The sequence below is a fragment of the Hyperolius riggenbachi genome, chromosome 6 (assembly GCF_040937935.1).
Source record: "Hyperolius riggenbachi isolate aHypRig1 chromosome 6, aHypRig1.pri, whole genome shotgun sequence".
Classification (NCBI taxonomy): domain Eukaryota; kingdom Metazoa; phylum Chordata; class Amphibia; order Anura; family Hyperoliidae; genus Hyperolius; species Hyperolius riggenbachi.
This window is the reverse complement of record NC_090651.1, coordinates 347,820,743-347,830,851: the sequence shown is the minus strand read 5'-3', so window position 1 is coordinate 347,830,851 and position 10,109 is coordinate 347,820,743.

The following is a 10,109-nucleotide window of genomic DNA, read 5'->3' as shown; positions in this document are numbered from 1 at the left end:
GCATACACACGGCGGACTAGCGACAGTTGCGTCGGAGTTGCGGCGACAGCTGTTGCAGGCGATTGACTAAGTCCAATCGCCTGGCGACAGCTCAGAGTAGCGGCGGTTCGGGGCGTGCGCCTAATACACATGGGTGACCTGTCACCGCAACACGTGCGCGCCACGTGGTTGCGGCAACAATTGTGGCCTGTGTGTATGAGGCTTTACTCTGCTTGATTTAATGCACTCAGTCAGCAAGGGAGCATATGCAACACAACTAGAGACATGACATGTTGCAGCTCAACACAAGAACACCCCGGCTGACTGTAAGCCTGTGACAAACAAACTGCTCACCCTCAACCAGTGGGCTGTCCTCCATTCCTCCTCAGTCAGGAGAGCAGTGCCACCTCCTCCTTTCCACTGTGCAAGTCAAATAAAACACTGCTGCTCTCCTGCCTCCTCCCTCCTCACTCTCTGTCAGACTCCTCACACAACACAACAACCTGTTTTCCAGTGGCGTAGCTAAGGAGCTGTGGGCCCCGATGCAAGTCTTACAATGGGGCCCCACAAGCACTCTATACATAACAATTGATACGGCGCACCAAAATCTGCCAATGGCAACTACAGTGTCAGAGGTGCAAGAAGGGGATGGGGAACAGTTTGTTAATGATTACCACTATTCAAAGTATCTATAGAAGTGTTTATTATGAGCACAAGACCAATAGAGAGCTAATACTGTGGTTGAAGGAGGGCCCTATGGGGCCCCTATGGCCCAAGGGCCCCGATGCGGTCGCTACCGCTGCACCCCCTATTGCTACGCCTCTGCTGTTTTCCCCCATTGATGACCTCTTTACCTCCTTCGCTCTCCTCTCACTTCTCCTCCTACTCTGACTACATCTTGTTAGTGTACACTCAGTACAAACATGCTGCCCCTGAAATCTCTGCACCTGATGCAAGTGCCTTGCTTCATGAGGGAACCGGCCCTGCTCTTGAGCATGGAGGTCACTAGACCATCACAGGCTGCCACTGGGATCCTCCTCCACTCCTCCATGATGAAGCTGGTAGATATTAAATATCAGCCTTCTGTTGGAGGATCCTCCACAGATGCTCAGTAGGGTTTAGGTCTGGAGGCAAGCTTGGCCAGTCCAGCACTTTTAGGCCTGAGACACACTGCAGAGCGCTTTTTTGATCCGTCAGCACTGCGTTTGCATTTTTTAAAAGAAGGCTCCCATTGACTTGCATCAATTGCGATTCTGCCATGATTTTTACTGAAATTTTAATGCAAGTCAATGGGAGCGCTTTTAAGAAAAACACAAACGGAGCGCTGATGGATCAAAAAGCGCTCTGCAGTGAGTCTCAGGCCTTAAGGTGCCCATACATGGTACAATTTTTCATTTTTTCGATCAGATAATTTATTTTGATTATTCCGTTAGATCAAATATAAAGATTTTTTTCCAGCATGTCCGATCAGATTTTTCTCAAAAAAACAGGATAATCGTACAAATTTCTTGATAAAAAAAAAAATATTTTAAACTTTCATTCGATTCAATCATTTAGATCGAATAAACGGGAAAATCGAACGTATTTATTGTATCGTGTATGGGCACCATTAGGGCTGGTTCCCACTGCATGGATAAACTGAACCGTATAAAAACTGATCCATCAAACGGATCCATTTTTATTGGGCATCCGTTTTCATGTGTAACCATCGTTCCGTTAGTGTGCGGTCATTGTGACGCATCCGCCCAAAACGTATGTACTGAAAGCTTATAAAAAAATTGCACGGCTTTTAGACCCTAAGGCTGGTTTCACAGTGGGACGTTACAGGCGCACGTTAGAGCAGCCTGTAACGCAGCCCACCGCACAGTAATGAAAAATCAATGGGGCTGTTCACAGTGCGGACGTTGCGTTACATTGTAACGCTGCGTCACAAGGCAACGTACTGCATGCAGTACTTTGGACGCGGCTGAGCCGCGTTAGACTGCTTGCACATGCTCAGTAATGTTGGGGAGGAGCGGAGAGCGGCCAGGCACATGGCTAATTAATATGCACTGAACGTTATGACGTGCAGTGTTTACTTCCTGGAGCAGCCGCTCTGTGCGGCGATTGGCCGGCTGGACCACGTGATGCCGCATGCGCACAAGAGTGCGCATCACTGACGCCAGAGTGAGCTGCACAACGCGGCTCACTCTGACGTCCAGATCCAGCACCACCAGGCGTTGAGTTAGGGGGACGTTATGCGACCTTAACGCCCCCTCTAACGCAACGTCCTGGTGTGAAATTAGCCATAATCTGGAAATAATCATAACGCCAGGGAGGTTAACATAGGATCAGTTCCCAGCCGTTAGGATCCGGGGGGTCCAAACTTTTTAGGCCTAGGGCCAAATCACTGTTCTTGAGAGTACTAGGGGGTGAACTTGTGAAATTAAGCACAAATTTGCTGTTTTTCCACGTGAAATAACCCACATACCGTGTGCAGTTAGCACAGTGGCAGCTGCTAATCAGTGAGTGTTACTGCTGCTGGCACAGTGGCGGCTGCTAATTAGTGGCTGTTACTGCTTCTGGCACAGTAGCAGCTGCTAATCAGTGGCTGTTACTGCTGCTGGCACAGTGCAGCTGCTAATCAGTGGCTGTTACTGCTGCTGGCACAGTGCAGTTGCTAATCAGTGGCTGTTACTGCTTCTGGCACAGTAGCAGCTGCTAATCAGTGGCTGTTACTGCTGCTGGCACAGTGCAGCTGCTAATCAGTGGCTGTTACTGCTGCTGGCACAGTGCAGCTGCTAATCAGTGGCTGTTACTGCTGCTGGCACAGTAGCAGCTGCTAATCAGTGGGTGTTACTGCTGCTGACACAGTGGCTGCTGTTAATCAGTGGCTGTTACTGCTGTTGGCACAGTGGCGGCTGCTAATCGGTGGCCGTTACTGCTGCTGGCACAGTGGTGGCTGCTAATTAGTGGCTGTTACTGCTTCTGGCACAGTGGCAACTGCTAATCAGTGGGTGTTACTTCTGCTGGCACAATGGCGGCTGCTAATCAGTGGCTGTTACTGCTGCTGGCACAGTGGCGGCTGCTAATCAGTGGCTGTTACTGCTGTTGGCACAGTGGCAGCTGCTAATCAGTGGCTGTTACTGCTTCTGGCACAGTGACATCTGCTAATCAGTGGGTGTTACTACTGCTGGCACAGTGGCGGCTGCTAATCAGTTGCTGTTACTGCTGCTGACACAGTGGCTGCTGTTAATCAGTGGCTGTTACTGCTGTTGGCACAGTGGCGGCTGCTAATCGGTGGCTGTTACTGCTGCTGGCACAGTGGCGGCTGCTAATTAGTGGCTGATACTGCTTCTGGCACAATGGCAACTGCTAATCAGTGGGTGTTACTTCTGCTGGCACAATGACGGCTGCTAATCAGTGGCTGTTACTGCTGCTGGCACAGTGGCAGCTGCTAATCAGTGGCTGTTACTGCTGTTGGCACAGTGGCGGCTGCTAATCAGTGGCTGTTACTGCTTCTGGCACAGTGACATTTGCTAATCAGTGGGTGTTACTACTACTGGCACAGTGGCGGCTGCTAATCAGTTGCTGTTACTGCTGCTGGCACAGTGGTTGCCTCTAATCAGTGGCTGTTAGTGCTGCTGACACGGTGGGGGCTGCTAATCAGTGGGCGTTACTGCTGCTGGCACAGTGGTGGCTGCTAATTAGTGGCTGTTACTGCTTCTGGCACAGTGGCAGCTGCTAATCAGTGGGTGTTACTGCTGCTGGCACAGTGGTAGCTGCTAATCAGTGGCTGTTACTGGTGCTGGCACAGTGGCAGCTGCTAATTAGTGGCTGTTACAGCTGCTGGCACAGTGGCAGCTGCTAATCAGTGGCTGTTACTGCTGCTGGCACAGTGAAGGCTGCTAATCAGTGGCTGTTACTGCTGCTTGCACAGTGTTTGCTGCTAATCAGTGGCTGTTACTGCTGGTGACACGGTGGTGGCTGCTAATCAGTGGCTGTTACTTTCTCTGGCACATTGGCACCTGCTAATCAGTGGGTGTTATTGCTGCTGGCACAATGGCAGCTGCTCATCAATGGCTGTTATTGCTGCTGGCACAGTGGCAGCTGCTCATCAGTGTCAGGTACTGCTTCTGGCACAGTGCAGCTGCTAATCAGTGGCTGTTACTGCTTCTGGCACAGTGGCAGCTGCTAATCAGTGGCTGTTACTGCTTCTGGCACAGTGGCAGCTGCTAATTAGTGGCTGTTACTGCTGCTGGCACAGTGGGGGCTGCTAATCAGTGGCTGTTACTGCTGCTGGCACAGTGGGGGCTGCTAATCAGTGGCTGTTATTGCTGCTGGCACAGTGGGGGCTGCTAATCAGTGGCTGTTACTGCTGCTGGCACAGTGGGGGCTGCTAATCAGTGGCTGTTACTGCTGCTGGCACAGTGGGGGTTGCTAATCAGTGGCTGTTACTTTTGCTGGCACAGTGGCGGCTGCTAATCAGTGGCTGTTACTGCTTCTGGCACAGTGACATCTGCTAATCAGTGGCTGTTACTGCTGCTGGCACAGTGGGGGCTGCTAATCAGTGGCTGTTACTGTTGCTGGCACAGTGGCGGCTGCTAATCAGTGGCTGTTACTGCTTCTGGCACAGTGACATCTGCTAATCAGTGGCTGTTACTGCTGCTGGCACGGTGGGGGCTGCTAATCAGTGGCTGTTACTGCTGCTGGCACAGTGGGGGCTGCTAATCAGTGACTGTTACTGCTTCTGGCACAGTGCAGCTGCTAATCAGTGGCTGTTACTGCTTCTGGCACAGTGGCAGCTGCTAATCAGTGGCTGTTACTGCTTCTGGCACAGTGACATCTGCTAATCAGTGGCTGTTACTGCTGCTGGCACGGTGGGGGCTGCTAATCAGTGGCTGTTACTGCTGCTGGCACAGTGGGGGCTGCTAATCAGTGACTGTTACTGCTTCTGGCACAGTGGCAGCTGCTAATCAGTGGCTGTTACTGCTGCTGGCACGGTGGGGGCTGCTAATCAGTGGCTGTTACTGCTGCTGGCACAGTGGGGGCTGCTAATCAGTGACTGTTACTGCTTCTGGCACAGTGCAGCTGCTAATCAGTGGCTGTTACTGCTTCTGGCACAGTGGCAGCTGCTAATCAGTGGCTGTTACTGCTTCTGGCACAGTGACATCTGCTAATCAGTGGCTGTTACTGCTGCTGGCACGGTGGGGGCTGCTAATCAGTGGCTGTTACTGCTGCTGGCACAGTGGGGGCTGCTAATCAGTGACTGTTACTGCTTCTGGCACAGTGGCAGCTGCTAATCAGTGGCTGTTACTGCTGCTGGTCCCAGCATGCGACATTGCAGCTAAGGCCTGCAAGCCGCATGGAATTAACAACTGTAGAGAACTGTAGGGGGCCACCAGAATTGGCTTGGCAAGGTGTATTTGGCCCCGGGGCCGGACTTTGGACATGCCTGGGCTTAACGGACTGTTTTGTCATGCCAGTGTTAACTAGCCCTTACGGCCCATTCATCGCAAAATCGCTAGCAAAATTGCTCTCGTTTCCCGTTGTTTTTGTTTTTTTTAAAAATATTTGCGCATATTTTTTACTGTACATTTCTGCGATTTACCAGTGATCGCGATTCACATTTTTTTACATCGTGATCGCTCTATAATCGCAAAAAAGAAATACATGCACCGCGTTTGCGTTTAGCCCGAATCACCATCGATCACGGCAGTGCGATCACTGCCATAAACTTATTATTACACTAGCACTTTTAAAAGTGCCAGTGATCGCCAGCAATTCGACGATCAGCGGTAAACACCCGCTAATCGCCCCAGTGTGGATGGGCCCTGCCCCTTATCCTCAGTTTCTTTAGCAAGGCAGTGGTTGTCTTGGTAGTGTGTTTGGAGTCGTTACTTATCATGTTGGAATACTGTTTCTGAAGGGAGGAGATCATGCTCTACTTCAGTGTCAGTACATTGAAGTGTATGGTGTTTGCAGTGCAGTACTCTGCAGGCTCTCTACACTGTGTTATTCTGTGCAGTGTGGTCACACAGGACAATACACACAACAGATAATGCAGGGAAGGGATGGCAGGGATGAGATGCCTACTCTTCTATGGACTGCTCTGCCACCTGGTGGCCACAGTGGGTATTGCTTTCTCTGGCATGGCTCAGTGATGAGGCTGATGTAATGCCAGCCTTGCTGGGATCATTCCTAAATGCAGAGGTTGCTGGAAAGACCCTGATATGTCAGGAGCTGTCACATGACTTGGCGTGTACCGCCTGATAGGATAGTAAATTCCGTCTGCTTATCACACAGTTCACATATATCACCCAGTACTATCTTTAGAGATCACTGAACTGCCCACTGAGCAATGTGTGCTGTGCTATGGAGAGAAGAGGGGGCAGAGGTGCAACAGATGCTGCCGGCAGTTTTCATGGGGGGACACGGATGACATCAGGGCTCCGATTGGTTACCGGGTGAAAATGATCAGAATAATCTTTTTGCAAAGCAGATTTGTTTCTGGGCACAGAATCATGGTCGGCGTCTGGACATAGAATTATGGTTGGTGTCTGGACACAGAATCATGGTTGGTGTCTGGAGACAGAATCATGGTTGGTGTCTGGACACAGAATAATGTTCGGTGTCTGGAGACAGAATCATGGTTGGCGTCTGGACACAGAATCACGGTTGTTGTCTGGACACAGAATCATGGTCGGTGCCTGGACACAGAATCATGGTCGGTGCCTGGACACAGAATCATGGTCGGTGCCTGGACATAGAATTATGGTTGGTGTCTGGACACAGAATAATGTTCGGTGTCTGGAGACAGAATCATGGTTGGTGTCTGGACACAGAATCATGGTCGGCATCTGGACATAGAATTATGGTTGGTGTCTGGACACAGAATAATGTTCGGTGTCTGGAGACAGAATCATGGTTGGTGCCTGGACACAGAATCATGGTTGGTGTCTGGACACAGAATAATGTTCGGTGTCTGGAGACAGAATCATGGTTGGCGTCTGGACACAGAATCACGGTTGTTGTCTGGACACAGAATCATGGTCGGTGCCTGGACACAGAATCATGGTCGGTGCCTGGACACAGAATCATGGTCGATGTCTGAACACAGAATTATGGTCGATGTCTGAACACAGAATTATGGTTGATGTCTGGACACAGAATAATGTTCGGTGTCTGGAGACAGAATCATGGTTGGTGTCTGGACACAGAATCATGGTCGGTGCCTGGACACAGAATCATGGTCGGTGCCTGGACACAGAATCATGGTCGGTGCCTGGACACAGAATCATGGTCGGTGCCTGGACACAGAATCATGGTCGGTGCCTGGACACAAAATCATGATTGGTGCCTGGACACAGAATCATGGTTGGTGTCTGGACACAGAATCATGGTCGATGTCTGGACACAGAATCATGGTTGGCGCCTGGACACAGAATCATGGTTGGTGTCTGGAGACAGAATCATGGTTGGCGTCTGGACACAGAATCACGGTTGTTGTCTGGACACAGAATCATGGTCGGTGCCTGGACACAGAATCATGGTCGGTGCCTGGACACAGAATCATGGTCGGTGCCTGGACACAGAATCATGGTCGGTGCCTGGACACAGAATTATGGTTGGTGTCTGGACACAGAATAATGTTCGGTGTCTGGAGACAGAATCATGGTCGGTGTCTGGAGACAGAATCATGGTTGGTGTCTGGACACAGAATCATGGTCGGCATCTGGACATAGAATTATGGTTGGTGTCTGGACACAGAATAATGTTCGGTGTCTGGAGACAGAATCATGGTTGGTGCCTGGACACAGAATCATGGTTGGTGTCTGGACACAGAATAATGTTCGGTGTCTGGAGACAGAATCATGGTTGGCGTCTGGACACAGAATCACGGTTGTTGTCTGGACACAGAATCATGGTCGGTGCCTGGACACAGAATCATGGTCGGTGCCTGGACACAGAATCATGGTCGATGTCTGAACACAGAATTATGGTCGATGTCTGAACACAGAATTATGGTTGATGTCTGGACACAGAATAATGTTCGGTGTCTGGAGACAGAATCATGGTTGGTGTCTGGACACAGAATCATGGTCGGTGCCTGGACACAGAATCATGGTCGGTGCCTGGACACAGAATCATGGTCGGTGCCTGGACACAGAATCATGGTCGGTGCCTGGACACAAAATCATGATTGGTGCCTGGACACAGAATCATGGTTGGTGTCTGGACACAGAATCATGGTCGATGTCTGGACACAGAATCATGGTTGGCGCCTGGACACAGAATCATGGTTGGTGTCTGGACACAGAATCATGGTCGGTGTCTGGACACAGATTAGTGATTTGTTTCTGGACACAGAATCATGGTTGGTGCCTGGACACAGAATCATGGTTGGTGCCTGGACACAGAATCATGGTCGGTGCCTGGACACAGAATCATGGTCGGTGCCTGGACACAGAATCATGGTTGGCGTCTGGACACAGAATCACGGTTGTTGTCTGGACACAGAATCATGGTCGGTGCCTGGACATAGAATCATGGTCGGTGCCTGGACACAGAATCATGGTTGTTGTCTGGACACAGAATCATGGTCGGTGCCTGGACACAGAATCATGGTCGGTGCCTGGACACAGAATCATGGTCGGTGCCTGGACACAGAATCATGGTCGGTGTCTGGACACAGAATCATGGTCGGTGCCTGGACACAGAATCATGGTCGGTGCCTGGACACAGAATCATGGTCGGTGCCTGGACACAGAATCATGGTTGGTGCCTGGACACAGAATCATGGTTGGTGCCTGGACACAGAATCATGGTCGGTGCCTGGACACAGAATCATGGGTGGCGTCTGGACACAGAATCACGGTTGTTGTCTGGACACAGAATCATGGTCGGTGCCTGGACACAGAATCATGGTCGGTGCCTGGACACAGAATCATGGTTGTTGTCTGGACACAGAATCATGGTCGGTACCTGGACACAGAATCATGGTCGGTGCCTGGACACAGAATCATGGTCGGTGCCTGGACACAGAATCATGGTCGGTGTCTGGACACAGAATCATGGTCGGTGCCTGGACACAGAATCATGGTTGGTGCCTGGACACAGAATCATGGTTGGTGTCTGGACACAGAATCATGGTCGATGTCTGGACACAGAATCATGGTTGGCGCCTGGACACAGAATCATGGTTGGTGTCTGGACACAGAATCATGGTTGGTGCCTGGACACAGAATCATGGTTGGTGCCTGAACACAGAATCATGGTTGGTGCCTGGACATAGAATCATGGTTGGTGCCTGGACACAGAATAATGGTTGGTGTCTGGACACAGAATCATGGTTGGTGTCTGGGCACAGAATCATGATTTGTTTCTGGACACAGAATCATGGTCGGTGTCTGGACACAGAATCATGATTGGTGTCTGGACACAGAATTATGGTCGATGTCTGAACACAGAATTATGGTTGATGTCTGGACACAGAGTCATGGTTAAAGTCTGGACACAGAATCATGGTTGGTGTCTGGAGTCTGACACAGAGTCATGGTTGGTGTCTGGACACAGAATCATAGTTGGTGTCTGGACACAGAATCATGATTTGTTTCTGGACACAGAATCATGGTTGGTGTCTGGACACAGATTCATGGTTGGTGTCTGGACACAGATTCATGGTTGGTGTCTGGACACACAATCATGTTTTTTTTCTAGACACAGAATTATGCATGGTGTCTGGACACAGATTCATGGTTTAGTTTCTGGACACAGAATTATGGTTAGTGGCTGGACACAGAATCATGATCGGCGTCTGGACTCAGAATCATGGTTGACGTCTGGACACAGAATCATGTGACCATACAGCACCAGGTTTTGAGATTTGGGCTGCAGATTCCGGCAGATGTTGAGCAGGTGCTTTCTTAACACAATGGAAGATGTTTGGTTTTTCAGGGGAAGAGGAAACTTACATTGGATTCATTTCACACACCACTCATGAATCACAGTATGCAGATTATTGTCAGTCCCTGAAAAAGAATAAATCAGACTACTCTCAGCCAATTGTCCTGACCTCACACCCTCTGAGTCTAACCACAGAGCTTACAATCACTTCGGAAATGTTTCTGGCTTTGTAACTTTTGTTTTGT